Source organism: Bactrocera latifrons, unplaced genomic scaffold (genome assembly GCF_001853355.1).
Source record: "Bactrocera latifrons isolate USDA-ARS-PBARC rearing strain unplaced genomic scaffold, ASM185335v1 scaffold_9, whole genome shotgun sequence".
In the NCBI taxonomy this organism is placed as follows: domain Eukaryota; kingdom Metazoa; phylum Arthropoda; class Insecta; order Diptera; family Tephritidae; genus Bactrocera; species Bactrocera latifrons.
This window is the reverse complement of record NW_017537600.1, coordinates 1,998,010-2,005,732: the sequence shown is the minus strand read 5'-3', so window position 1 is coordinate 2,005,732 and position 7,723 is coordinate 1,998,010. Positions and strand designations below refer to the sequence as shown.

Here is a 7,723-nt window from a genome sequence, read left to right as displayed (position 1 = left end):
CCCGTGACAGTTTTCCTTTCATTTGATTCATCTGATTTTTCGTCGTCATCGCACAACATTTTTTATTTGTTGTTTGTCTTGTATGTGTGTGTTTGTTCGGTTACACGTACGGTGTCCGTTGTGATGTTGGCCATTTGTTTTAACTGAAATTAATCGTGCGTCGCAGTCTCAGTTGACACTGCGGGCAGTGCATTTGCTGGTGTAGTTCGTGGTGAAATGCAAAAACAAGAGCAAAAACATGTGTATGCCTTTGAGAAAAAAAAAGCATCACAAAGTATTGAAATCCAATTGGGTTTTATTTCACTCAAACGACGACGATAACTTTATCTACGCGAAAAATCCACCAGCAAAGGATCATCAACTGGCTAGCGCGGCGCTGTTGCCCACTCGAGTCTATCTCGGGTTGCCAGTTATCTGGCGCTAACGCTGCGGCAGAGAGCTTTGCGGTACACCGTCATTAGTAGTCCCATGTGCCACTTCAATGGCTTACCACGCCGTTTTTTATTTCCTCCCATTTGATTTTCGTGTATTTTTTTTTTTTTTTTTTTTTGCGCGAATCAAAGTGTTGTTGGTGGTGTGCTACCTCACGTCGAGGTTTTAGTTGAAATTTAAGGCATCGAGCGAAATAATCAAGTTCGTAAATTTTAATCATGCGTTATTTTGATACACGATGTGGATAAATCGTAAATACTTGTTTGGTTTCATCAGTGGGGGTGTAAAGTGTGTAGCACTAACAGGTGATCCAAGTAGAAGTACTTTTTCTTCTACGCTCTCTGGGCTCCAAGAAGAAGTTCCAAGAAGATCCGAAGTTTTCGAGTCAAATTTTGTTCAGCGATGAGACCCGTTTCTGGTTCAATGGGTATGTAAACAAGCAAAGGTGCCGCATTTGGGACGAAGAGCAACCTGAAGAGTTGCCATTTCATTATGAAAAAAGTTCGATAAGGTTTATAGGCCGTAGGATTCATCGGTACATATTTCTTGAGAACGTAACTTTCAATGGCAACCGTTATCCCGCCATGATAACCGATTATGGGATGCCTGAAACTGAAGCTCGTGATCTCGGTGACATTTGGTTTCAACAAGATGTCGCCGCCTCCCACACATCGCATCAAATCAACGGATTTATTCAGAGAACACTTCGGTGAGCTGTTAATTTCACGTTTTGTGCCGGTCGATTGGCCACCAAGTGGCTTACACCCTTAGACTTTTTCCTGTGAGGATATGTTAAGTTTAAAGTCTATGTGGACAATTCCGCTTCAACGGATGGACCAAGGAGAACCCCGAAATGGATCACTCTTTATAAGGCAGACTAAAATGTTCATACATATGATTTCTATCAGAGAGCTACGGGAATTTAATGTTGTTGAGGTCAAAAGACTTTCGAAAGAGACAGTCTGGGATTACCTTAAATGATGTTTACCGAAATATCTGACATATCCTAAATATATTAAATTGTAGCCCCTGTGCAAAGTGAGTCCTAACGAAGCTCAAAAAGGATAGATCATGCAACAATTGCAAGAAAGCAATTATAAAATTACAACAAGGGAACCGAAAATAATCCGATACAACTTTTCCATGTTCAGAGACCTCATGCCATTGCTTCAAGCTAAAGCAAAATACAGGAGTTTCCAATAATAGCAATCTAATGTCTTTAAAAAAAATACCAATTTAATTTGCAGTACAATCGATACAATTAAGTTTTGAATACATATAACCTCATTCAAATGACCTCCACGACTTCTTTTGCGGAAACAAATCCGAATCACTTCATTTTGAGTACTTTTTCCAATAAATCAAGTCGTTTGTCATAATATGTAGCATGTTCTATATTGATTCTAAAAGCTTGAAGAGAGTCTGCTTTGTTATCAATGATTTCAAACAATCCCACAGCAAGTAGTATAATGGAGTTAAATCACAACTTCTTGGAGGATTGAATGACCTTAGTCACAAATTACAATGACCTTAGTCACAATTTCTTAAAATAATCGAATCTCCAAACTTTTCTCGCAATAATTCGGTTGCTACACGTGGTGAGTGTTACGTAACMCCGCCTTGTTGTAACCAGATGTTATCAAGATCAACTTCTTCCAATTGCGGCCGTTTAAACTTGGTTATCATTAATCTATACCTCCTAAGAGCAAAGACAACAACAGTTTCATTTTGGATTTTTTCGCACCAGAATCATTGTGCTCTCTTTTCTACCTCAACGAATCCCAGTTGGGTGGTATTGATGCGATGTGATCCCTATTCGGAAATGTAGATGCAAGAACCTACAGAATCTCGGCTGTTTTCGAACCTTAAACAAACAGCTTGCGCAAGAGCCTATATCCAACTTAAACAGGTGCTTCGTGAACCTACAGTATCCAGGATAATATGCGACAAGTAGTCGGGCCTACTTGAAAGCTGTTGCCAATACTTTTCCCTGTCCACTCTCTACTCCTAACAGTAGGTTAAACATGAAGTTACTGCATTCAGCCTTACTGCCGAGGTTAACTTCTTTGTGAAGCTTACTCTTTCGATGATACTGTCCTGGGAAAAAGGAGCCAGCTGTGTTTCTTCACTTAAGGTCTTCATTTGTTGTGACGAGATTACCTTTCCCTAGTCATATTTTTCTGTCATTTGCAGCAATGTATGTTTAGTTGTTTGACTGATTACTAGGCGCAGCGGTGTGAGTTTTAGCATAACTTCAAGTGCTGACGTTGTGATGCCGTATCCGTTGGAGTCGATGCACAGAGATCGATAGCAGGTCCTTGCAGTTTAGAGAGTAAAAGTCCTACCGAAATTGCGATGCTTTTGATGTCCTAGCCACCGCTTCATATGTAGCAAGCGACTACGGGATCATGATGTATATCAATCTGATAATACTTGGTTTGCAGCCACAGGATTTACCGGACAGACGATTACACAAACTATGAGTGGTTTTGTGGCTTTAACCACGGTTAGCCTAACAAGCTTCCAGCGAAGTATGGAATCCATAGTAAACCCACATATTTGGCTTCATTAGAAATCACTAACTGTCTGCTGCCAAGGATTAAAGTCCTTAAGCCTGACAGTGGCTTTCTCTTGGTAAACGAGTAGAGTGTCACTTTGGACTTAAGAAGTTCTTAGAAAACTTTTTTTTTCTAAAAAAAAATCGTCGGTCGTCAAGCAAAAAAAAAAAAAAGTGTTAGCTTGTCTGAATCATTGCGCTTCGGTTTGACGGTGAAAATTGTTTAAAAACTTCGTATCTTCTGTAGCGAAAGTATTCAGTGGCGTTCTTGCAGATGGTGTCAGCATTTTACGGAAGTATTTAGTGTCATCTATCTATATCTTGTGAAAGAAAGAAAATGAAATGATTATGTGAAGGACGTGCGTATCCTCCAAGTCTTGCCATCTTGCGTAGAAAAATACTAGTTCTATTATAAGATCACTAACATTTGCGATTAAGATCCTAGTTTGTTAAATATTAAAAGGATCATTGAAGAGTTCGCTTAAATCAAAGCTCAAGTAGGGGTATAATTTAAGAGAAAGAGTCTTCTTTTGTCTAAGATAGGAATACTCTATTTCGAAATGAATGATTTTTTGACTCCGACACAGTCTCGAAAGAAGCCCTCAATTTTTTATATTAACTTCGAAATTATTATTATATTCGAGAAACTTTCACCACCAGCAGCCACAGTTAAACTATGCTGTCAAGCTGCTCATTTTATCTTGGCAGGATTATGCATATTTAATTAGCCACCCAAAAGACACAGATATGTGAGCAGATTTTTAATATCTCGTTTTTTTTTGGTTTGCTGCGCTTCACGCTTAGCCTTGTGGCAGTTGGGCTTTCAATTTCATTGGAATTAAATAAAAAATTTTGAAAATTCTCACCATGTCCTTGTCAGCATAATTTCACTAACACACATCACATAGAAATTTATACTCTTACGAAATAGAAGTGACATGAAATACCTTTGCTAGTTGAAGGACAAGGCAAGCAGCACGCAAATTTTCGGAATTCATTGCAAATTATGTACAAGCAGTATTTTGCGTAACCTAAAGCTCAAATATTTGCTTTTTATTGAAAAAAAGAAGAAGAACAAGTTTACTGAAAGAGAATTTTATAAATGGCTTTAAAATTTTTTTAAACTTTAACAAATCTGTTTTTAGACCAAGAAATCTCGTTTTGTTTGAGCCACTTTTATATGATGATGATGACCGCTGCAAAGCATTAGGGATTACAATTTAAGCCGCTGCCTAGCTGGTTGATGTCCTCGTTACAGTTAAGGCTGACATCACCGCCGTCTAAGAAAAGCGATGGACGGGACAAGAACTGAGGCGAGTAGGTCCTTGTGGCATTTACTACAGAGATAATATAAAGGAGCGTTAATTCGGTGTAAGATTCGTGTTGGTAGAGAGACTCCGTCGCCGATTACTGGCATTCACCCAGATGGATTAACGTCTAGCCAAAGCCAAGTTCTTCAACATATCGCCGATCAGCGCTCACGTCCCGACGGAAGAGAAGAACGATGTGGCCAAAGATGTATTCTCTGAGTGCTTGGAGCGCACCTAGGAAAACTGTCCCGATCGTGCTTGGCAAGAAGGTATCTTTGGCACAACGGTCGGTAAATTCAGTCTCTAGGAAGAGGCTGATCGACTTCGCCGAAACCGAAATATGGTTATCTGTAATACTAGACTCCATGTAAAATATGGTCAGACGAAAGCATGGCCAACGATTGGAATTTAAGTGCGCTCTGCCCAATCCACAATAAGGGAGACCCCACAATCTGCGCCAACTACCGTTGTAAAAGTCACCTATACACCGCATATGAAAGATTGAACCGTATCAGTGTTGTTTTAGGTCTGGAAAATCAGCAACTGACCAGATATTCACCTTGCGCCAAATCTTGGAAAACACCCGTAAAGAGGATCGACACCCATCACCTGTTCGTCGATTTCAAAGCTGATTTTTACAGCACGAAAGGAGCTGCCTTTATGTCGTCGTCCCTCGGCGAACAAAGACTGACCTCTACGCTGGCTAGGTCATGTCGACCGTATGGAAGACAACACTGCAGCTCTGAAAATATTCGAAGCAGTACCCACCGAGGGGAGCAGAGGAAGAGGAAGATCAGGTGAAGAAGGATCTACCGAAATTTAATTGACTTCTAAAAAAATATATATGTAACTACATGTTTTATATTAGAAAAAAAAGTTCCAAATATTAAAGAATTCAAAAATATTAACAAATAACATTGAAACTATCAAGAAATATATTTCGTTCAAACATCTAAAAGAAAAACCAAAACCTGTACCTATGTACATATGTGAAAAATTTTAAAAATAATACCACGTAATATAATATATTTAACATTAAATAATCAAACAAATTAAGTATTTACATATGTTACACATCCAATCAGATAATTCACCAACTGGATATCATTTGCAAAACCAGTGTAAAATCATAAAAATTTTAGGGCCACTGTATACTTCATACCAATTGCGCATAATCACTAGCTTTCTCTCTCCCACTACCATATTCAGCAATGTGCGCCAGTTCACCATATGAGTATATACTTTGACATATGTAGCCGCAGTCAAAGAATTTCGTGCTGCTGTCAGATTTTCCAATTGACAAGCGCGGTGCCAATTTCTGTCCAAGTTTTTGTGTATTCTCTCTCTGTTATAAAATTGTGTTTTTCTATAAAATTTTCTTCAACGAATACGCGATAAAATTGTACATTTCTAAATATTGCCAGAACTTGCGTGTAAAAATGTAAGGAAACATTAAAATGTACCACTAAGTATTTGGATAATATAAACGGGCGAAAAAAAGTTGCTACAGCAAGCGGTAGACAGGCAATCAAACAACCGTCTTTGGTGACAGATCGAAAATCGATTTTTTCATGCCAGAATCATAAGAAATTTTCGCTGTTCATCTGTACGACGTCGCTAAAAGTGGTTGGTAGCAAATTGTTGTAGATTTTTATATGCAATTAAATGAAATATTAACACATTACATTTTAAATTGCATATAAAAGTCAATAGTTTACATATATTTGTCGTTAACGCCCTTACCTTTGCAGCGCCCAGCAAAAATAAAAACACTTCTCGGCACCCGGCTTATAATGGAAAAGTAGCATTAAGTTAAAAAGTTCACAAAAAAACTCCAACCAAATAAAATAAGTTTAGTGAAGTAGCACCAACAACTCGAAGAGCATCAAAATTTTGGCTAAAATCACAATAGCACATAGAATTACTTGACGTTTGCAGCATTTGCGGCTAAATCAATAATCCATCATTTCAACACCCGAGCCACGCATAACAACAAAATCGAAACAGACAGTCGTTGCATTTGCAATTTTTTCGGCGTTACAACAAATTCGTATAACAAAGGTAAGAAATGTTACACAAAAAAAAAAAAAAAAACAAAGAAACAAAATTAATAATAAGGTCAAATAAGGACTATGCAGTAAAAATATATGCCGCATTGCCCTCAAAAGAACAAAAACTATATACAATTAATTTGTCGGTTTGTGCGCATGATATACATATAGAAAGTATTGTATATACATGGGGCGGCCGGCACGACAGTAAAATAGTCGTGCAGTTGCACGAAGAAACGGCGCCGACCCAAGAATGTTATGGATACTGGCTAATCTTAAATTTCAGGAAATTTAAAGTAAAGTAATAATGTTATGAAGCTGTTCTGGTAGACGGCGCAGAGCCAAACTTCGATCGAATACTTGACAGCGTTAATACATATATGATTAATTGTTTGATAAGCAGATATGATTTGTGATAAAGTGTAATATTGATTTCTTATGCGCATCGATAGTGCACATTGCACAAGAGTGTTTTGTGTGTGTTTTATAACGTTATTTACTGTGCGTTGTATTTAAAATGATAAATATAATATTTTTAATGCAAACTTATAATTAATTTGGAAAAAAACGAAATAAGACTGGCTTTCAAGTGAAGCAAATGCTATATAACAACAGTATGAACTGGTTCCTGAACAAAATATTTCAAAACTTTAATACATAATTAAAAAAAAGACGATAAAAAGTGTTAAATAAATAAGTTTCCTTACAGGCACTTTTAATGAATAATTTGATTAATTAAATAATAATTCGTGTGTAAAATTTCGTGAAGAAATCCCCTCAAATTAAAAATGTTTCCATACCAGGACAAGAATTGGATCGTTTTATTTGTATTGCCGCTATGTTATAGTGAACCGGTATGAACAATTTCTTTTATAACTGTGTCGCTGTCTGGACAGTAATCGACGCCTAATTTAGTGAAAATCTCTTGTCAAATGAGAAAGTTTTCTATACGAGAACTTAATTTTGATAATTCAGATTGTATGATATAGTGTTCTGATATCTGACAAATGACTAGCTTCTTGATGTCTCAAAAACTGAGAGACTAGTTTGCTTATACACAGACGATCATGGCTCAATCGACTCAGCACGTCATTTATGATTATACCAATATTTTGAAGGGCCTTGGACGTTACCTCCAAGGTGTTACAAACTCTGACAAACATAATATACACTCTTTAGAGTAAAAAAAAAACTATATTACAGCGCAAATTATTAACAGTTTATGAATTCACTCTTTCTATTTAAAAATAGGTCTAAGGTCCGTTATCTATGATGCTATAACTAGGTCAAAAATATATATTTTACCGCTAAAAATTAAACTATTGTATATGAATAGTTATTTTTCTTTTCTTTTTAATTTTATTATTTCTGTT

At 37.0% G+C, this 7,723-nt stretch overlaps 1 protein-coding gene across 1 annotated transcript in view; it reads left to right on the top strand.

The window, feature by feature from the left end:
• The first annotated feature begins 5,591 nt into the window (after positions 1-5,591).
• Positions 5,592-7,723, top strand: part of LOC108977478 (stress-activated protein kinase JNK) — a 4,129-nt gene continuing 1,997 nt past the window's right edge. The window contains exons 1-2 of the mRNA XM_018947178.1: positions 5,592-5,925; positions 6,051-6,360. The gene's annotated coding sequence lies outside the window, so the exon portion shown is untranslated. The remainder of the gene's footprint in view (positions 5,926-6,050; positions 6,361-7,723) is intronic.